This window comes from Amborella trichopoda, chromosome 13, assembly GCF_054954075.1.
Source record: "Amborella trichopoda isolate Santa Cruz 75 chromosome 13, AtrichopodaSantaCruz75HAP2 v2.0, whole genome shotgun sequence".
Lineage (NCBI taxonomy): Eukaryota > Viridiplantae > Streptophyta > Magnoliopsida > Amborellales > Amborellaceae > Amborella > Amborella trichopoda.
The window spans coordinates 102,836-125,609 of NC_142348.1; the positions used below are offsets into that span (position 1 = coordinate 102,836).

The 22,774-nt window shown below is 36.5% G+C and overlaps 1 long non-coding RNA gene across 12 annotated transcripts; it reads left to right on the forward strand.

Annotated features, from left to right (window-relative positions):
• Positions 1–1,699: 1,699 nt before the first annotated feature.
• LOC148778923 (uncharacterized) lies at positions 1,700–22,386 on the forward strand. 12 transcript variants are annotated; one of them, XR_016047747.1, is made up of 6 exons: positions 1,703–1,792; positions 3,200–3,304; positions 3,916–4,012; positions 4,341–4,387; positions 5,386–5,516; positions 20,752–22,386. It is a non-coding gene; the product is annotated as an uncharacterized LOC148778923 (long non-coding RNA). The 12 variants fall into 12 exon arrangements; XR_016047751.1 differs by having other exon boundaries at positions 5,446–5,516; positions 20,752–21,293; XR_016047748.1 differs by having other exon boundaries at positions 1,721–2,062.
• Positions 22,387–22,774: the final 388 nt, after the last annotated feature.

A 22,774-nucleotide genomic window follows, 5' to 3' on the forward strand; every position in this document is an offset into this window, starting at 1 on the left:
TGCTGTTACTTTAAAAGTTTATTTTTTATTTTTTTAAGTTTCCAATTTGTTCATTACTTTCGAAAATGATAAAATAGCTATAGTATTTTGAAGGTCGATGTTTAAAAAAGTCCCCCAAGTGAACTTTTAAAATCCAAAACTAAACACATTTGGAATTAATTTTTCTTGAAGTTTGATATTCCAAATCTGAAATTAGTTTAATTCTTAATTTTGGATTTTTAAAATCCAAAAAATTAGGAAAAACATTAATTTGAGATCCTTGGGTTTTGAATATCTATAATTTTAAAAAATGTGTGGTTTTTATCAAGCTGAGGCTCTAAACAATCAAAATAAAGCGTACCCTCAATTTTTGTGATAGTCTTAAAATATATTTTTCATCTTTAATTATAAAAGTTAAAGCTTCAAAAATAGCGTAGATCGAACAGATTTATGAAAACTTTAAAAACAAAGAAACTAGACAGTAAAAAAATGTGTTACGGTATACGTTATTTCCAAAACTTGAAATACGCTTTTTTCTCATGTACATACATCTTGATGTCAAGATTATTGATTTGAGAATATTTAGGTATCAAAACAACCTCTTTTAGTGGAAATTTTGAGGTGGGCTCCAATTTGATTCTTCATAGCCTCAATTCAATATAAACTTTTTCCTTTTAAAAATAGCTTAATCTGGATTGGCAATTTGAAAATAATTCATTGTTTTGTTGTAGTAAAAAAGATATTAAAATATTAAATATAAATGTATGTTAAAGCTAGAATTTAAAGCTCTTGTGTGAATTGTTTGATTAAAATTAAGCGGTTCTCTTAAAAAATTAGGTGATTTTGTCGTGATAAATTTGATACCCGATTCTGCAAGGGAATTGACATAGTTGCCATCAATTATTATTCAAACAAACAATTTCAAACTTAAAATCGACAATTTCTAAAACCATGTGTAACGCTTTCAAGGGAGAGGGAGGGAGAATGACAGACTCGAAGGTTGCTTTTATATTAAGGAAAGTAGATGGAGCATTATGATGTCTACAATACAATATATTACCTTTACGGGGGTGTTTGGCAATTCAAATTTTGGGTCCCAAAAGTTAAAATTTTCCAATTCGCCATAGTTATTCTATGCTTCTCACAGTCACAAATTTGTAAAAAATTTTAAAAAACTTTACATTATAGTTCACTTGAAGGAATATCAATCTCATTTTGATAAATGCATATTCTTTTTTACTTTACTTTGACTAGGAATAACTATGGTGAATTGGAAAATTTCAGCTTTTGGTACCCAAATTTTCAATTGCCAAACAATCTAAAGGTAATAGATTTTATTGTAGACATCATGCTCCATCAGCTAGCTCAGCTTACATCAGTTTAGCTAGGCTTATTACATCAGCTCGGCTCAGCTTGCATCATCTTGGATTGCCTTATATCGGTTCGGTTCGGCTTATATCGGCACGGTTCGGCTTATATCGGCTCGGCTCGGCTTACATCAGCTCGGCTCATATCTTATCAATTTCGTAGCCGAGCAAATATAATCGGAGCCGAGCTGATATAAGTCGAGCCGAGCTAATGTAAGCCGAGCTGAGCTGATGTAAGCCGAGGCAAGCTGATGTAAGCCGAGCCAAGCCGATGTAAGCCGAGCTGAGCTCATGCTAATGCAGAAAATATTTAATTTAATTTAATTTAATTTTTTTTAAATCTTGTAATATAATACCGGGTTTAAAGTTTTTACGGGTGCCGGACCTAGAAGGCATCTGCATCGAGCATTTGCCACAGATGAAGTGGGATGCCTCATTTGTCTGAGGTATATTTCAGTTGCGTTATTTTCTCACTGTTAAAGTCTTTGGGCTTCTTCGATCTGTACAAATCGAACCTCTGAACCTCATGTTTTACCCTCTTATCGCCAAAGTTTTCTTGCTTTTGGTCTCATTTCTATGTTTTTGGGGATTTTCTAAGTTTTAGTAGCTAAAATGGAGGTTGAGAAGTTGCAGACCGTGGGATCACTTGAGGTTCATGCTGAATTTCTCTGGTTTTTGTCGGTGACCCTATTGTGACTGGATTTGTACTTTTTTAGGTAGGGTTGATGCTGTTGAGTTTCAATTTCTAGTGGCTTTCTTGAGCTTGATTGGAGCGTGTTTTGAGATTTTGATGGCGAGCTTTTTTTGGAGTCGTTTCTTTGCTTTTCTAGGGTTCTAGGGGTTTGAATTGTCTTTTTCTAGGTCTAATTTTGTGGTGTTCTAGACTACAATTCAAAACATCCTTGCCGTTTAGTTTGTTTCATTGTTAGAATTTAGAAGGGGTACAATCTCATTTTTAGTCTCATCCCTTTGTTTTTTAAGGATTTTGTAAGTTTTAGTAATGGTGCTGGCTGAGAATTTGCAGGTCATTTGATCACTTGAAGTTATTGGTGAATTTTGTTGTTATTGTATGTAATTTGGCTTATGATTTAACTGGATGTCTGGATTGTGGCTTCTTTTAGTGTGTTTCTATGGTTTCCTGTGTTGAAGTTCTATTTCTAGGAAGGACTCTTTTGTGGTGCATTCCTGGGTAACTTTCATGCAAACATTTTGATTTGATAGTTTACTTAGTAGGGTTTATCCAAGATTTAGGGGTCAGAATTGTGTTTTCTAGGTCCAATTTTGTGGTTTTTAGTATTTTTAATTCCCATTTTCTTGGTAAGGTTATAGTCTTGCTTTCCCGTCTTTGTTCTCTATTATGTAGAAATTTTCTGTTAAGTTTTGTAGCAGAAGCGGATGAGACTTTGCTGGTTATAAGATCACACTAGGTCTTTATGGAGTTTATCTTTTTTTTTGTCCATGTGTTTATGTCTATGATTTGCTTGTGTGTTTGGATTTGGACGTCTTGGTATTTTTTTAGGACATGTATTGTTGAAGTTATGCTTCTAGGGCTTCTCTTGTATTTGCTTATCAAGTATTTTCTTTTCCTTTTTTTTTGGTATATGTATTTTTTAATGGAAAGGCCATATTTTGGAGAGTCTAGAGCTCTTATAGGGTTTAGGGAATGGAATTGTGCTTCTGGGGCTTATTACGTGGTTTCCAGTGGAATTTTCTTCTCTCCCCCCCCCCCCCCCCCCCCGTGGAACGCTTAGTTGTCAAAGATGATTTCAAAGCTCAGATGCTTAAAATTTTTATTGATTATCTTGCTCAATTAGGTTTTTAAGTGCTTGGCTTTGTTTTTTTTTTTTTTGCAGGGAAGGACGCTATCTCCTACAAAAGTCAGACTCAAGCTTATGGGAATTCAGACGAGCAGAAAGGAGAAAGAAGAATCTCAGAAACTCAAGATCTTGATGACCAAGGTGAACGCAAAAACTTTGTATGCATTTTTCTTTTTCTTTTTCTTTCATTCTTTTATTAAGAATTTTGTTTTGGAAGATAAAGTTCCTTTTGCTTGTAGTTGCCCTTTCTCTCTCTAAGCTATCCTTTAGTTGCTCTCTCTCTCCCCCTCATCATCACCAGTAAGATACCCTTAACTGCCCTTTCTCTCTCTAATCTATCCTTTGTTTGCTCTCTCTCTCTCTCTCTCTCTCTCTCTTAATCTTGCATTTTGTATGCTCAGTCTTATTTACAGAGATTGTAATAGTCTCTCTCTCAGACTACCCATTAGGCCATAACTTGTTATGTTTATTCTCGTATCTTTTACGGTCTATTCTGTCTTGCACGCCTATATACAAAATGGATACATATATTTACAAATGTCAAAGCATGGTGTTGCTCCATTCAGAGTAAGATGGAAAGGTATGGGGTTCTACTAGCCTTTGTTAGACGATTTCTTGAAGCGGTTTATTGATGGTGACAAATCTTTTAGATTTTTTATTTTTTATTTTGGAGAGAGAGAGCAAGAGTTCCGCTTCAATCTCCACCTCGATCTCTCTCTAAGAGCTAGGCTTCAATCTCTATTTCCATCCAGACTTCAACAATGACGAGCCTGAGAAAGCTCCATCTAAGGCCTGAACGAACCAAAGAGAGAGAGAGATTGTCGTCAAGGGGAAAAAAAGACGGTTGAGGTAGAGACAAACCCAACGATCATATATTTGTTGAGGCCCATTAGTTTGAATTTTGAAGTGTTGTTTTTACCTTCTTCTCCTCCTCTTTGTTCTTCTCTTCTCTTTGTGCTTTCTTTCTGCTTCGAAACCCTAGGAGCAAGTGATATTTTCCCTCTCTCTTTCCTCCTCTTTGTGCTTTCTTTCTGCTTCAAAGCCTTTGTTCATCGCTTTCTTTCTACGATTCTCTTGTTGTTCCACTCTTGCTCTGCAAACCAGTGTTAGGCTTTCTTCTACACTAGTCTACATATATGGGTGGTGTTTTAGCTAACCCAGAGGACATTGAATCCAGGGAGCACGAAGAGTATTAGCGTTTCTTACGTTGAATCCAAGTCACAGGTATTTCCCTTCCAGGGATTTCTTCTGGTTTATCTTGCTTTGCTTTTGAAATTTTGAGGTGCCTTATATATGGTTTATCTAGTTTTCAGATTTTCTTTTTGAAGGTTTATGCGATTGATTTGTTGCCATAAGCTTGGATTTTGTAATTCAACGGTTTGGGGCTTCATTGTGGTGATCATCTAGATATTTAGGTTTATCTAGGCTGTTTTTTTTTTTTAACTATTTATTGGTCTTGGTGCTTATTTGCCCGCTATATACATTGGACTGGACATCTAGCCCAATATTTACAGAAGAGATTTTGAAGGTATTATAGATCTTGCTCTCTAGTCTGAAAATGGCAGCCATAATTGCATCAACTACCATTTCCTTGAATTTGAGTACTTTTTTCTTTTGAAGTAGTACTTTTTTAGCATGTAATTGTTAGTTGAATTTTTTCTTAATTTGTATGTTTATTATAATTTGTTTTTTATTGACTTCTTTATTTATTTTCTTTAGAGTGGAAGTTTACTGGTATTATGTTTAGGATGTGATTGTTCCTATAAATGACTTAATTTAGTCTATCTTTTCATGGATTTACTCCTCTCACTTAAAGTGGAACATACGTAGCTTCATTGAAAGTTAGTTGTAGGTTCATATGGTGTGCTGTGAATTATGAGTAAAAATGGTGAGTTTCATTTTTTTAACTTAAAAATGCTAGTTACTATAAAGCCTATTTGTGTGACATTCTTCATTTTCTTTGTTTATTTTTGGCTGTTTAATCAGTCCATGAGTGAGGGTTTGACTTGAAATGTAATTTTGATTCAGTTGTTTTCTCCATTCTTCACTTTCGTTTCTCAACTTTTGTTTTGTTTTGTCCTTTTGTTTTGTTTTGTCCTTTTATTTTCTCATTTTTGGTTTGTTTCTTTAATATGGTTGTCTCTATGGTCCATTTTCTCATATTTCAAGTTGTTTCTCATATTTTATTATTCTTCCTCTTTTTTTCCTTGAGGGTTTTTTAGGCTGGATTTGTGTTTCTGCTTGATTGATTGTATGGTGTTCTTACTTCCCTACGCTGAAAGAGGTCAAGTTCCTTTGTCTAGTGCCTGGCAACACTGGAAAGACAACTCTTCTACATATGTTGGAGAATGAGGTAATATACTTGCTATGGATTTTACTGATTTGATGTGTTTGTCTTGTTTGCATTATTTATTGATTTGTGCTTTCTTTTGCATGATCTATTTCAAATCTTGTTTAAGTTGCACAAAGAATGGAATTCTTTGATGAACAAAGAAAAGAATTCTTTGTATTGGTCACATTCATCTGTGAGTTAGTTTATCCAGGGCTTTCTTAAATAAGCACCTGAAAGAGACAAACTGTAAAATAGGCAATCATTTCTCCATAGCAATATTTAGTTATAATCTAAGTGATACACCTACTTAGCAAGATTAACTAGTTTTAAACTGTAGAATAAGCAATCATTTCTCTGTGCTACTACTTGTAATTTCCTGGTAATCATTTCTAAACCATTAGAAGTGATTGGTGCAAAGTTGCTTTCCATGTGGAGCAGGTTTTTACCACATCATGTTTCGTGTCCAACTGCATGGCGGTTGTCTGGGCAACGTGCATTCAATCAATAAATGCACAATTAAAAGGCATACTCGGTCTATGAACCATAATGTTAAGTTTCATTTATTGAGAAGTAGAGAAGGAAACTCTAAAACCTTATCCGATGATATAAGATAACACATTCAAAAACAAAAAAAAACAAAACTTGTCGGAGGATATAATATGGCTATACTTGTTGAGCCATCATATGATATTTCCCATAAATATGAAATATCACTTTATAATCTATGAGTTCTCTAACATCCATTGTTGATGTGATAGACGCTTAAGAACCTATCCAATTTGCCTTAGTACATGTTTGTGATCATTGAACCCAACAAAAGGACAAATTTTCTAGAAGCTGAAAAGTATTTTCTTGTGATTGTATTGAGTTAGGGGGCACGTTTCATTTGGAACTTGAATTTAGTTGCATTCTAAAACTTGTTTTCTCCTTAGGGTGCTTAGAATCCAAAGATGACTTGCTTCTCTTCAACTTTTTCCACGTTAATTAACTTGGTGTTTCACAATATTATAAAATCAAGTGGTCCCTTATGTAGATAGTTTGTCTTTCAGATTCTCATGTTGGTTTTGTTAGCATATTAACATATACAGTTGTTATCAGTGTATACACCCTAGTGTTGATTTGCGAGTCAGTTTTTTAGGATTTTCTTATTTTTGCCCTCAAAAATTTGAGGCTTGCATATTTCCCACATTTACTTAATGTTTCATTTCGATTTTCGAGTGATATATTTGCTACAATTATGCACATGATTTAGGGTTATGTTAGTCGTTCACATCTTTTCTTATATCACGCTGATGATTCTTTTGATTCTAATCTTTTACTCTGGCTGTGTTTATCTCATGTTTCACAATATTATAAAATCAAGTGGTCCCTTATATAGATAGTTTGTCATTCAGATTCTCATGTTGGTTTTGTTAGCTTTAACATATTAACATGTGCAGTTGTTATCAGTGTATACACCCTAGTGTTGATTTGCGAGTCAGTTTTTTAGGATTTTCTTATTTTTGCCCTCAAAAATTTGAGGCTTGCATATTTCCCACATTTCCTTAATGTTTCATTTTGATTTTCGAGTGATATATTTGCTACAATTATGCACATGATTTAGGGTTATGTTAGTCGTTCACATCTTTTCTTATATCAGGCTGATGATTCTTTCGATTCTGATCTTTTACTCTCGCTGTGTTTATCTCATGTTTCACAATATTCTTTTTTTTTTTCTACTTTATTATGTATTTTCTCACATTCTTAAATGCTTTGTATGGTGGTGGCATTTATTATGTTTGAATTTGAATAGTTTCTAGATAGAAAATTTTTTGCCTTTTATGAATGTCTCTAGAATCTAGATCCATTGGGTACTTTCTCTTGCATGGACCAACGTTTGTGAGCATTTGCTATTGCTCTCACACCCTCTCTTGAACACAAAAGATGAATCTCTCTCACTCATTTCACATCTATTTGTGTATGTGAAGTGTGGACATATAAGCATGTCTTACGTATTTAGTCCATATGTGAGAGAGAGAAGAGCTAGCTTATTTTTGGCGTACGGAGCTTTTGTTGAGTTGGTTTGTTGGAACTTGAACACGTTTTGGACTCGAAACTCATTTAAAATGGATTGTCACCTCATTCCTTTAATGATAATGTACTTTTAAAATTTAGTAGGTATATCATTCACCATTGGTGTGTGTTAAAACATGGTACACCATGTGAGCATTCGTCATCCACTACACCGTAACCATTAAACCCATTGATCCAAATTGATTGTTGGGCGTTGCACAACTATGTAGATAAAGGATAATGTCATATAAAGTGATACAACTACTTAGCACGATCAACTAGTTTTAAATAGTAGAATAAGCAACTATTTATTGGTGCTTGTAATTCTTAGCAATCACATCTACTAGTAAAGGTGAAAAGTTGTTCTCTATATAGAGCAAGTTCTTCCCATGAGTTACAAAATAAATGTGTTCTCTAGAGGGGTTAACCTCCTTTTATAGAGAACACATTTATTTTGTAACTCTCACATTCATGGTCTACAGGAGTTGAGATGCAAGTGCAACTCCTGTCTTAATTTCCTTAGGTGCAACTAATTAGGATTAACAAGTTGTCACCAAATTGTTAATCATATGTAATGAGCTAAACCTGTCATTAGTCCACTAAAGACTCATATAATAGGATGTCATCCAAGCATTCCCACAATTTGATAAAAGATATTTATAAAATTAAATAGATTTTGTATTTTTATAATATCAAAACAAATTCTTACGAGGAATCAAATTCCAAATGCACCACTGGGTTTTCCCTCTAGTGACACTGGAGTTTTCCTCTAGTGCGACATCCTATTAAAGCACAAAAATAGATCCAAGTATATGGCATTGCCTCATGCTAACCAATGGGATTTCACATATACTTCAATATCGCTTTTGTACCATATTGTATTTTATCACATTCTTAAATGTTTTTTGTGGTGATGCCATTTATTATGTCTGAATCATTTTTTTTATTTTTTGGTACTGGTTTGAATAGTTTCTAGATAGAAATTTTGTTAACATTCTATTTTATCTAAATAGCATGAAATCAATGCACTTTGAATGTGAAAAGTATTTGGAAGGTTTCAATTACAAAGCTTTTATGGTAAGTTCTTTATTGCCTTAAATTAGAAATTTGTTCGCATTCTATTTTATCTAAATAGCATGAAATCAATGCACTTTGAATATTAAAAGTATTTGGAAGGATTTAATTACAAATATTTTATGGTAAATTTTTTATTGCCTTAAATTAGAAATTTATTCACATTCTATTTTATCTTAATAGCATGAAACCAATGCAAATCAGTGTCCTATTTCAAAACATAAGTCTCTCTCTTTTTCAAAATTTAAGTTTCTCTCTCTACCTAAAGATAAGTAAGTCGCTCTCTTCAATAAAGATGAAGGACGCATTCATTAGCTTGTCATTTACACCATGGTCTATGAACCACATGCACACCATCATCCCCATGTCCATGACCATAGACATCATCGAAAAGTTGTGTTGATGTTAATACTGTAAGACATTATTTTATATTTTAGCTAAACCTCTTAATGCACAAAAGGCAGCTTGCGTAATTTTAGGCAAAGCTCAATATTCATTCATCTAATCATTTGTATGAAAATATATGGAGAGGAAAAGAGAGATATACTCTCACATTTGCTATGTACGAAAGAGAAATTTGGTGTTCACTATTTACTTTTTTATTTCTAATATACCCCTCTAGCAATTATACATATTGTGACAAGACGACTATTTATGTAAAGAAATTCTTGATTTGAAATATTTCATGGTGATCAATGTTTATGAATATTCCAAGTTCAACAATATATGTATATTTGTGATAATATATTTTTCCTCCCTTATTTTTTTACAAGATTATGCATTACAATATCCTCGGAAAGTGTAAGCCTATTGGCCATGTTGTGTAAGGATATTTTTTTTGAATTAATCATGTTGTTCGTTATTTTTAACCTAGTTGCGACTTATTTTTATTTATTTTGCTTACTATTCTTCTTTATATTTAGAAACTAAATTTGTACCCATGAGGATGCGATGCTAAGCTATTATTTTTCATTGAGATGTAGTAATCATTGGCACCTTATAGTGCTCTGTGTATATCCACATTACATTAAAAATCTTTAATGATGTATCATGTTAGATTGAATTATCGTATTATTGATAGCTATTCATTGGATAGTGGGAGTAAATCATCATTACCAAATTAGAATTGAATTTGTTATCTCGATGGTGATCAATGCACATTAAGAAAGTCATGGAATTGCTCATTCAATGAGCATTCTCAATGCCTTGAAGAGGACTCAAACCTCCACCACCTAAAGCTTTGTCAAATTATTATTGTTCTTATTATTTTGACCTATGATTCGAATCTGTGCTTTGGACTTAAAGACCAGTGGTGGATGACATGTTTGAGAAACATGCGGAAGCAATGGGCCTTTTTTTTTCTCTTGGCTAAAAGATAGATGTAAATAAAATCCAACGTGTTGGTGAATAATTGGTAAGGTATATGAGAAATCCCATGCAGGTAGCATGAGGCAATGCCATATACAAAACTATTGATGCAAGAAATCCAAATGTGGTGTATGACCGTATTGGCAGGGTATATATGAAATCCCATGCAAGTAGCATGAGGCAATGCCATATACAAAGTTGTTGAGGCTATGAAATCCAAGTGTGGTGTATGACTACTTTGGTGGGGTATATGTGAAATCTCATGCAAGTAGCATGAGGCAATGCCATATACAAAGTTGTTGAGGCGAGAAAATCCAAGTGTGGTGTATGTCCACTCTGGTAGGGTATATGTGAAATCCTATGCAAGTACCGTGAGGTAATGCTATATACAAGGTTGTTGAGGCCAGAAAATCTAAGTGTGGTATAAGACCACATTGGCCTGGTATATGTGAAATCCCATGCAAATAGCATGAGGCAATGCCGTATACAAGGTTGTTGAAGCCAGGAAATCCAAGTATGGTGTATGATCACTTTAGCAGGGTATATGTGAAATCCCATGCAAGTAGCGTGAGGCAATGTCATATACAAAGTTGTTGAGGCCAGAAAATCTAAGTGTGGCGGATGACCACATTGGCAAAGTATATGTGAAATCCTATGCAAGTAGCTTGAGGCAGTATCATATACAAGGTTGTTGAGGCCAGGAAATCTAAGTGTGGTGTTTGACCACATTAGCAGGGTATATGTGAAATCCCAACCAAATTGCATGGGGCAATGCCATATATATGGCTATGGAGGCCAGAAAATCTAAGTGTGGTGTTTGACTACACTGGCTGGGTATATGAAAATCCCATTTGGAAAGCATGAGGCAATGCCATGTATAAGAAGTCAAAGAGCCTTCAGGCCAAGTAGGAGTCGTTGGAAATGTGGCATATCAAGCCCTTTTCTCTCGAATTTTTTTTTTTTTTTCAATAATTGTGCAAAAGCCATATTGAAGTATATGTGAAATCCCATGTGGTTAACATGAGGTCATGTCATATACTTGGATCCATTTTTTAGCTTTAATAGGATGTTGCACTGGAGGGAAAACCTAGTGTCACTGGAGGGAAAACCCAGTGGCGTGTTTGGAATTGGATTCTTTGTAAGAATTTGTTTTTATATTATAGATATGCAAAGTTTATTTAATTTATGATATCTTTTATAAAATTATGAGAATGCTTGGATGACATCCTATTACGTGTCTCATTAGTGGACTAATGACAGGTTTAGCTCATTACATAAGATTACCAGTTTGGTGACAACTTGTTAATCCTAATTAGCTGCACTTAAGGGAATTAAGGCAGGAGTTACACTTGGATCTCAACTCCTATAGACCATGAATGTGAGAGTTACAAAATAAATTTATTCTCTATAAAAGGAGGTTGACCCCTCTAGAAAAGATAGTGAAAAGTACAGAAAAATAGAGATGGAATGTGAATGAGATTCACCAAAGATGACTCTCAAGGTTACCTGTCACCGCATGGCTTGGTCTATTGGATTTGGTATGGAACCTCAAGTCCCTCGTGTGATTTAAGGACAGATCCGAGTAATTTTATTTTTTCAATTTTATTTATTTATTATTATTTTTACTGGGACTAACATCGTTGTCAAAGATGGAAGTGCTGCTCGGCCTTAGCTGCAGCAGTTTGGCTTGAGCTGCATCTGGTTCAGTCGTTCTTCTAGGGACTCCTCACCTTGGGCCTTTCTTTGCTCCTTACCTCCATTGTCCGCCATGTCTCCTCTAGCGAGCAGCAGCTCTTACCTGGTGGCCCTCGCTCTTGGACCATCAGAAGGGTGTCCTAGATTTATATGCTTCTATTCACATAGCTTATCTATTTCATCGAAATTGTAGGGACATTAAATTGCACGCTATGTTAACGAATATTTTAAGGAAAATAGAGAAACTACATAAAATAACTAATTTATGCTCACCATGCTCCATAATCTCGTGGGGTATACAAATCCATTTGCTCGTTTTTGGAATCCCAATTCCTCAGTTTGCACTATTGAGTGTACAACGCAACATAGTTCCTCGAAGGTAGCCCACATTTATGTCTAGCTAGCCTTCCTAAACAAGAATTGTGACACTTTTTCCATTCAGAGATTTGTTGCTGCTTCTCTTGTTCCCACTACACAATGTGCATGCCAAACCTGTCCCCACCTGTGCCCATCTTCGGGATTCCTTCGATTCCTCCCTACTTCGCCTTTATACATGGAATACGTACTAAAAAGAATTCAAAATGAGAAGTAGTCACTCCAAACATAGAAAATTGAAACAAAACAATGAGCATTAGCAAAAGAAATAATGTTGCTCATTAGCAGCCGCAATGTCAAAATACTAAAGGCTCGCAGGTCTACTGTACAGTAGGATGGACCGATTTTGGCATTACTAAAGAGCATTGAATTTGGCCTAAAGCCTATTGAAAAAAAATTTCATTTTTTTTTTTTTTATGATAATGTTGGCTAAAGTTTTTTCATGGTTCAATCACAAAAAAGTACAACCGTTTTCTTTTGGAGTCCGCATAGCGTGGCTGAACATGGGCCATGTATACCCAATCTGATGGGCATCCCACAATTGTATATAAAATTCACAAACCACTCTGACAAACTTCAATTGAGATCTAGGCCAAGTAGTTTTATATAGCCAATCTTGGTCCGTACCCAAGTCATAAAAAAATTGATTTCTCACTTCAATCATACATAGCCAGGGGTCATGAAATTGTAGTAAAGAATTGAGGATATTGTTAATTGATGGAGCTTATTATAGTGTCTTTATTGTGTTGTGGCAACCCTAAATTAGTGAATTTTGTTATCATGGAATGAAACAACATGTTGAAGCCCTTGATAGCGATCCACTTCTTGTATTTTCGGAGGGATTTTGTGAATAATGTGTTCATAGGTATGTCTAAGATGGTATGTAACTATGTTCATTTGATTTCATTTTAGGTGTGCATTAAGAAATAATCAACATCATATGACTCTGTTTATAGACATGAATTTTGTTTTGGTCATTTATGACCTGCTTGTTAGATTTAATTATAAACTGATGAGCAATTGGTAAGATGCATAACAGCTTTTATTTTAGTTGGAATTCTTATTTCCTCTTCCCAATTCTATCTTGATAACTATTGAATTTTTCATTTGGCCCATGGGATCATTGGATCTGGAGTCATTTCATTTTGATTTGTCATATGCACAATGATATTGTGCACCTCATGAGTTTGACAGTATTTAATCTGCTCATAGAACGTGTGAGTAGCTGAATGGATTAGATGAATCAAAGATGCAGTTTTTAGACATGTTTTGGTGTGTGGCTCTACCACTATATCCGATTAATCTGTTGACGCTTCTGACCTGATTAATCTGTTGTTGCTTCTAACACACCAGTAGACAATCTGGTGCGGCTCACCAGTATGTCATTTTTTGGTGACAAACATGGAGGCATTTACCTATTCACATCTCGAAATCTTTTTTATGTTAATTTTTCTTATTTTTCTATTACCTTAATTATGTATAGATACTTTGGTAAAAGAATAATATTTATAATTTTAAAATTCATGTTTTATTCTTTTAGGATGTTTAAGATATTAAGAACTTTTTGTGGTAATAGTACTAAACTGGAGAGTAATTTTTTGTATGTACCACCAATGATTGAGAGGAAGATAGATTTCTAACCCCTCTCGAGTGGGATCATGAGTTCCCTGGCACCCACTCTTTGGTGCTTCCCAAGCCCGCCTCAAATCATACACCTATCTTGCTAGTTACCCAGTCCCTTCCTCGAGGGCCTATTCCTTTTCGCTTTGAGCTGTCTCGGCTCTAAGAGCCCGGCTTCCCCTCTCCTGCCTGTAACCATTGGGAGTGAGTCCTTCTCCCCCCTTGTGAATGGGTGGGCCAGTTGTATCTTATAGAACAAGCTTCAAATGCTTGAAGTTTTCTTGAAATCATGGAGCTCACAGCTCCCTGGAAACTTATGATACCAAAAAGACTCCTTTTGAGATCTATTTAACACTGCGACTTCATTGAAGAACTTAGACATCTCTCCCCTTCTGAGCTGGATTCTCGATCCATCCACAAACATGATTACCAATGCCTCCTAAAGAAAGAAGAAATTTATTGGGCTCAGCGGGCCAAAGTCAAATGGCTCAAGCTTGGTAAGCAAAATACAATTTACTTCCACAAGATAGCCAACTGTTGAAGAAGGGAGAACTCTATTACCCACTTCAAGATGGGGGACTGAATTGTTGACTATCCCAATCTCATTGAGGCAGCGGCTGTCGAATATTTTTCCAAGCTTTTCTCTTCCCCTTCTGGTCCTAGGCCAGTAATGGCGGACCTCTCCTTCTCTTCTATTTCTCCCTTATCTGCAGCCTCTTTGGAAAGCCCTCTTTAAGAGGACAAAGTACTCCAGGCCATTAAAGATCTCAATGGAGACCGGGTCCCCAACCCTGACAGCTTCCCCATAGCCCTCTTCGAAGTCTTTTGGGATAACCTTAAGACTGATATCATGGCTTTCTTTTCTTAATTTCACTATCGAGCCACTATCCATAAGGCGATGAATGTCACTTCCATTGCCAAGATCCGCAAGAAAGAGGGAGCAGAAGAGCTTAAAGACTTTAGACCCATTAGTCTGATTAATACTTCCTACAAAATTCTCTTGAGGGCCTGGCTTCCCGCCTTAAACGTGTTCATGGTCAGGTGATCTTATCATCCCAAGGGACCTTTGTGAAGGAGCTCTAATAGCTCTAATAGCACACGAATGCATACATTCCTGCTGTGGTGCAAAAATCCCAGGCTTGGTAATAAAAAATCTTACGATCATGTGGATTGGGAAATTCTTGATGAGACTTTGTCCAAAATGCCATTTAGTGGAGATGGATCCAACGGGTGTATTTCAAAACCCTAAGTTTTGGACTTTATTAATGGCACATCTAGGGGTTACTTTCATGCTTTGAGAGGGCTCTGTCCAGGGGACCCCCTTTCACCCTTACTATTTACCATAGTGGCTGAGGTGTTCAGTGCCTCACTATCTATATCAATTATATTATATATTATATAATATTTATGTTATCTCATAGTATTATATAATTTAAGTAATATAATATAATGAAAAGATATATATGAATATATTATTACTTATTAAATAGTATATAATTATTATTTATAAACTAATATATAATAAATAATAATATTATTTATAAAAATATATATAATACGTAACAGCACTATTTATAAAATAATATATAAATTCCTTCTTCTTCCCTTAACTTGTCCTTAGGGGAAAGAGCACTTGTCTTTCAACGAAGTACCGTATTTGATGATAAGAGAGAGATCTACCGTTTTATTCGATTAACGGTGGTTAGGATAAAGGGAGTAGCATTGAGAGCAAGAATGGTTTTGGCTTTAATAAATTTTTTTTTTCAGATGAATTGTTTTGTGCGAGCCAGAGGTACAAACCATCAATCTATCTTAAAGTGGGAGGCAAATAGGTGGTTCATTTAAAAACAATTGAAACTAATGATCTAACTGTTTTTTTAATTGAATTATTATTTTTAATTTTTAAAATTTATTTATTTTTTCATATTCATGATCCCCATGTTTTCAAAAATAAATTTATTGAAGCGTCTGCATTTCTACATTTGCGGGCTTAACTGCATGCTAACCGCATCTATTTTTATATATTTAAATATTTTTATATTTTTATATTTATTTTAATTTTTATCTAGTCCTCTATTGGCTTTTTGGCTCATCTTGGCTAACTCCGGCTCGGCTATGGCTATGAAGAAAGAGGTAATAAATAGTCTAGTTGAGAGAGAAAATAAAAGGGAAAGAGACGACACATAAGCAAAGAATTGGGATATGGAAACCCTAATTAACTTTTAAAAATTTGAAGATTGTCTATTTCTGATTTTTTGACAACAATTTGTAGCTGAAATGAAAAAAAAAGATCGTTTAATATGGGAATAAAAAAGGATGTCCAAAATTTGTCTGGTGTTCTAAAATTTTACTGAAATTCCACAATATCGCTATTTCAAAATTTCAATGAATTTCGTTAATTTCAAACTTCCACAAATTTTCTTGTGGAAACGCAAATTTATGTTTATGGTTTTTTTTTTTTCGTATTTTGACTATTTTGTTTTTTCTCACTATCTCGACTCGGCTTATATAGGCTTGGCTCGGCTTCGCTTGGCTTGCTTCGGCTTGGCTCGGCTCAGCTCGGCTTGGACAATATCGGCTCGGCTCAGATAGACTTGCTAGGCTTTTATCGGCTCATTTCGGCTAAAAGCAGTGAAAATTTAATTCAACCAAGCGGACATGAGCTGAGCTAAGCCCATAAAAGCTGAGCCGCGTCGATGTAAACTGAGCTAAGCCGACACAAGCTAAGCCGAGTCGAGCCGTTTTAAGCCGAGCCGTGCCGAGCCGAGTGTAGTTGAGCCGAGCCGAGTTGTACAGTATGAGCCAAAGTAATAAAAATAGGCACATTTCACATGCCCGACGTCTGTTCTGATCATCTACCGCTCTCATCTTTCTTTAATCTCTTCTTCCCCACTCACAATCTCTCTCCATCTCCCAAAATCTCTCCATCTTCCTTCTCTTTCAATTTTCTGGACTCTTCCCCCTCTTATACTATGGCAAAGTCCAACTACCCAGACTAACTTTCATTCTCACCCTCTATAGATCCACTCATTTTGCAAACCATCTTTCTCTCTCTTACTACAAACCGTTTGTTTCTCAACAATCACCGCTCATAGAGGACTGAAGACCCTTTTTGCTGAAAGGCTGCTATATAGGGCATTAAAACTTACTTCGCAAGCTGCTCTAGTGAGAGAAAAGAGGAGCTCTTATCTGGTTATGGATGTGAAACCTGGCAGGGCCATGTCTGCTTCCTTGGAACTCCTCAATGAAGCATACGATGAATGTAGCAAGGTTTGTGTAGAGTATGCCATGACTTTTTTTTTTTTTGGTGAACAATAGAGTATGCCAAGACTTTTCACCTAGGTATTGCTTTCTCTCTCTCATTGCTCTCTCTCCTATTGGAAGTAGGCTTGGGTGTGAAGGAAGTTGGAATGGGTACTCTCTCCTCTCTCTGTTCAAAAATTTCAATGGGTACTGTAAATGGGACAGGCTTTTTTAATGTTTCCCTCTTTCTAATTAACATTTCTCTCTAAACTAAATTATGTAGCATTATTTATACTCTCCCTGATTTCCAAGCTTTTCTCTTCCCTTTCTAGTCCTAGGCCAGTAATGGCGGACCACTCCTTATCTTCTATTTTTCCCGAATCTGCAGCCTCTTTGGAAAGCCCTTTTTAGGAGGACAAAATACTCCAAGCCATTAAAGACCTCAATGGACTTCCCCATAGCCCTCTTCAAATTATTTTGGGATACCCTTAGGACTGATATTGTGGCTTTCTTTTCTTAATTTCACTCTCGAGCTACTATCCATAAGGCGATGAATGCCACTTTCATTGCTAAGATCCCCAAGAAGGAGGGAGCAAAAGAGCTTAAAGACTTAAAACCCATTAGTTTGATTAATACTTCCTACAAAATTCTCTTAAAGGCTTGGCTTCCCGCCTTAAACGGGTCCTTGGTCAGGTGATCTTATCGTCCCAAGGGACCTTTGAGAAGGAACATTAGATTCTCGATAGGGCACTAATAGCACACGAGTGCATCCATTCCCGCTGTAGAGCAAAAATCCCAGACTTGGTAATCAAAAAGCTTATGATGATGAGACTTTGTCCAGAATGCCAATTGGCTCTCTGTGGTTGAGATGGATTCAAAACCCCAATTTTTGGACCCTATTAATGACACATCTAAGGGTTACATTCATGCTTCAAGAGGGCTCTACCAAGGGGACCCCCTTTCACCTTTCCTACTTGCCATAGTAGCTGAGGTGTTCAGTGTCTCACTATCTCGTGTGTACAACACGGGATGCATTTAGGGTTTCCAAGTGGGTAGGTGGGGTCTCTCTATATTCCACCTCCAATATGTCGATGATACCCTCCTTTTTTGTGATGCAATTTTTTAAAAAGTTAGTTGTTTATTGCTCTTCCTCCAATGCTTCAAGTTGGCTACGGGCTTTAGGGTGAACCTAGAAAAAACTAAGATGACAGGAATCTGCCTTGACCAAGCCATAGTGAAATGCTTCGCTGACTCATGGGGATGTGCTGTAGAGCCAATGCCTTCATCCTATCTTAGGCTTCCATCTTGCATTGGCCTTCCTCAAATCCAGTTATGGAGCCTGGTTATAGACAAAGTCAAGTGGCACCTGGCTTCATGAAAAGGGAGAGTCCTTTCACCAGGCTGCAAAGCAACCCTTATCAAGGCCACAATTTCCAGTATTTCCCTTTTCATTATGTCCTTTTTCTTTATGGTCGTAGTCGCTAGACTGGAAAACTCATGAGGGCTCTAAGGCTGCTCATTGAAGGGGCAAGTGAAGAAAGTCAAGCCCCAAGCATGAGAGCTTATGTATGTAGAAGTGTCTATCAATTGAAAACCTACTGAGGCTATGATTGACCCTGGGGCTACACACAACTTTGTGGCAGATCAAGAGGCTCGCTGGCTGAACCTCAGTGAAGGTACTGGATGGTCTCTCCCTAAAATCAAATACTTGCGGGTGTCGTTCAGTCTCCTTTCAAGGGAAGAAAGGCTAGAACTTGCCGCGCTCCCTCCCTCACTTACCTTTGACAATGAAGCGAGAATTGAATCAATTACCTGTTTCTGTCAGCTTGCTTTCAAACTAGCCGTACTCGAACCATCCTCATAGATACGATGAAACTCGATTCCTTGTTCACCTCCTCGTCACCCGCATTACTACTCCCTATCTAGTTTCTTTTGTCTGACCCGTAACCCTTCCTCTTCGATGGCAGAAAGCATTACTGGTCCACCTAATGCGATACCTTGGAACCACAATTTCAAGAGACTCTTAGTTGACCACAAGCTTCACCAGTTTTTTAATCTCTCGGTCTTGCCCGATTCGATATTTTTCTCCCACATGCAATGACAAGATTGTCTGATCGCCCTCTCCATCAGATTTATTCACAGTTGCTTCATTTTACTGAAGCTTATAGTCCCTGCCTTCTCCTCCCCTCTCAGCCTTTCCCTCTATAGCCACCATGGCTTGGTGCTCCTTTTTGCCCTCAAAATCCAGCTTATTACTTGGATAGCACTCTATGAAAGGGCTTTGACACTCGATCAACTACAGCAAAGGGGTATACATTTTCCTAACAGGTGCACCATGTGCCTCAATGCTGAAGAAACCAATCAACATCTATTTCTAAATTGTGAGGTTGCCTTGGCCCCTTGAACCGACCTTCTTCTTCTATTCAAGTGGCTGTGGGTCATTCCCCAATTGATCCCTTACCTCTTCTCCTTATGCCTTGGAACTCCTTGGAAAAATTCAGGAAATCTTCTATGGAGTGCTTCCATCTCAGCCACTCTTTGGACCATTTGAATTGAGAAGAATAATAGGATCTTTATTGAGGAGAGAGCCTCTACCTCAGCTCTTATTGACAAAAGGAGGTTACTTGTCACATTCTGAGCCCTAAACCTCCCAAGCTTCTCCATCTTCTCCTTTTCAGATCTTCACCAAAATTGGCAAGCATTGCTGCACCTAAGTACCCACAGGATTCCTCAAGCTTCTTTATGAAGGACACCGGAACCTGGGGCCATCTGATAGCTGCTCTCTAGGCAACCAGGGCTCCTCAGGCATTGGATGCCTGTTTAGGAATTTTGAAGCCCTGATCCTCCTTTCTTATGCTCTGCTTATCAGAGTCAAGGACTCCACATTCGCTGAGGGCAAGTCTCTACTCAGAGGACTCAGAAGATTTAATCATCTTTGGGGCAGAAAGGTGTAGGTAGAGGATATTACAGCAACACTATCGCTTGGGCTTCTAGCAATGCCTTCTGCCCTTGGAGACTAGATAACATTTTTGTCGAAATTGGCCACATTTGCAGCAGTATCCAAGTCTCTTGGAGACACACTCATAGGAATTGTAACGCTGCGGCAGATGCACTAGCAAGGGAGGGAGCAAGTCTCAACTATCCCTAGGGGAATTTGGACCTCCCTTAGTGCTCATCTCATTTTTGGATCTATGGCAAAGATTCTTGGACCCTCAAGGCTTCCTGTATAGGGCACCCTGTTTTGGGAATTACAATCAATACAAAAGTCAACTTCCTCTAGGAAAAAAAAGAAGGTTGGTTGACTAATGGAGAACATGTTGATTTATTGCATTTGGGTTTTATGCCTAGAGGATTCATTAGAAGGTTCAGAACTTTTTAATACTAGATCTTTCTATTTGGTTTCTGTTCACCTTGAATTTGGTTAGATGTTCATATTTCTGCCTCTTTTTGTCAGTTTTTTATTTCTTATGTTTTTGTTTGGTGGTGGTGGTGGGGAGTGTAAGAGAGAGAGAGAGAGAGAGAGAGATTCATAGATGATATGAATTGCATCTCAAGACATTGATATTTTAGTTGACTTGGGATTTGATTTCTGCCCATAATATGATGGCAAATTGCTAATAGAACATTTGTGAGTATGAAACTTTGGGATTAGTCATTATTTTGAACAGGGACGACAGAAGTATAAATAGCCATTGAATATGGAAAATGAGACTTTATGTACTGTTTGTTTGCCTTTTGCTAGCTGCATTATAGATATTTGTTGTTTGTTTTTTTAAACAAGGTGGTTTCTCAGTTTTCTCTTTTATTAAGTCAATGTAATTTTTTGTAGGTGGTAGAGCTGGGATTTACCCTAGCAGCACTTGCTCATGTTTGACACAATGCCATGATGGATGAAAAGAACAGTAAGTTATGCCAGCAGTGGAGGTCTGGCTGTTCAAGCATTTCAGGCTTATTTTCAGCTTATCAGCCTTTGCTACATGAGGCTTGTTTGCTTGCTGTGCAGGTACTATTTAATATTGTTATTCTATGTTGTTGATCCCCTTAGGCTGGAGGAATATCTAAATAACTGATTAAAGCTCATATCGTGAAATTGGGGAATTCTGTGTATTGTAGTCTCTGATGGTATTTGCCATTATAAGTAATCTTGTAAACATTTATCACCATTTCCTCGTATTCTTTCCATCCTACTATGTATGTGATTAAAGGACCTATTCATTATACATTATCTCATAGCTATATTTTTTTCAGCACTTTTGTCCCAACCATATCCACATTCCTAATATTACTTTGTAATTGTGCAAGCCTCTGTCTCTCTCCCTTACACGCCGACACACACGTGCACCTGCACATTTGCACAAACAAAATGAAAAATAACTATTGCTACCCATGAAAGAAGTATTAAGCACATTTACATCTAGAATATTTGCTTTTGGGTTTTTTTGTTAAGTATATATAAAACAATAAAAAAGTATACAAAGAGACCATTTACTTTTTGTACAAAGAGGTCACAATCATTTATGTCCCTTAGATCTCAAATTGGATGGTTGTAGAAGTGCCATTAGATAAACTCAAAGTTTGAAAAAAAAAAATTTCGGACTTTGTGACCCACCCTAAGCCATGAAATTTGGCATCCAATGAGTAGAAGTAATTGTGACCCCCTTATACAAAAAGTAAATGGTCTCTTTTACAATCCCGAGAACATTTGCTCCTTGCATGATCAATATTGTTTGTTGATATCAAACGACAATTTGACTTGGGCATATGTGTCTCCTATTATAAGTGTCTCCTATTTTGTCTAAATATGCATGGGAATTTTCAAAATTTGAATACTCGTTACTCTCATGGTTGAGTGAATATATGATTATATTACCTAATTTTGATTTCTTTTTTTTCCATGTACCCTAGCAAAATAACTAATCTTGAATTTTTTGCATTTGGAACATGCATGCTTTGGAATTTCACCCCCATCATCATGCATGGAGGACATATCACTTTTATTGAAGTCAATTGTAGAGTTAAAAAGTTCCTGAACTCTGAGTGACCTGATTGCTGATTGGCAAGCATGGGAAGAAGTGAAGGACATGTACATCTTTGATGCCATAAAACAAGTTGTTCATTTGCATGGAAGACGCTGAATAAAGAGAGTTGCTAGCCCCACCTGCACCTCTTATTTCCTAGCGTTCAATAATCTAAGGCATCGATACATTTATCAGCGAGTCATGGAAGGACCCTCTTCTGCAACATGGAGAGCTTGCTCTTGTGCGCATGTTTTGTTCGATTTGCCAAAGTTCTCATTTGAAACTGAAAGAATTAAATAGGCATTAGCAATTGCTTTTTATAGAGCCACATTTTCACGTTCACTTGACATTCGAAGCAAGCCAGTGGCTTTGTAGAAGCCTCTTTTTCTGTTTATTACGTCTTGTATATATTTTGCCTTGATTATATAAATAAGTTTTTGGAGAAAGATGAGGATGAAGATTTCACTGTGTGGGTGTGTTGATCGGCATGTATTTTTGCTCATTTGTTTCAGCCTGGTCTTTCCTCTGATTTTGAGATATGAGTTTGGTTGCTTTGCTTTAGTATCAAATGGGCCATGAATATTCCTGTATGTATCTTTATACACACATCTTATTTCTGATTGGTGATTTTAGAAACCTATAATCCAAAATTTTGGACAACTTTTTGCCCTTATATTTATTAAAATGCATGTTTTTTACTTTTTATAAAACCAATAGAGGGCACTGAATATAATTGTGCAAGCTCCAAATTATCTCGAAATGATGCGCAATGAGATTCTCATGTGCTTAACTAATGTAGCATTGCAAGTGGCATACTTAGAACAATGACTTTCC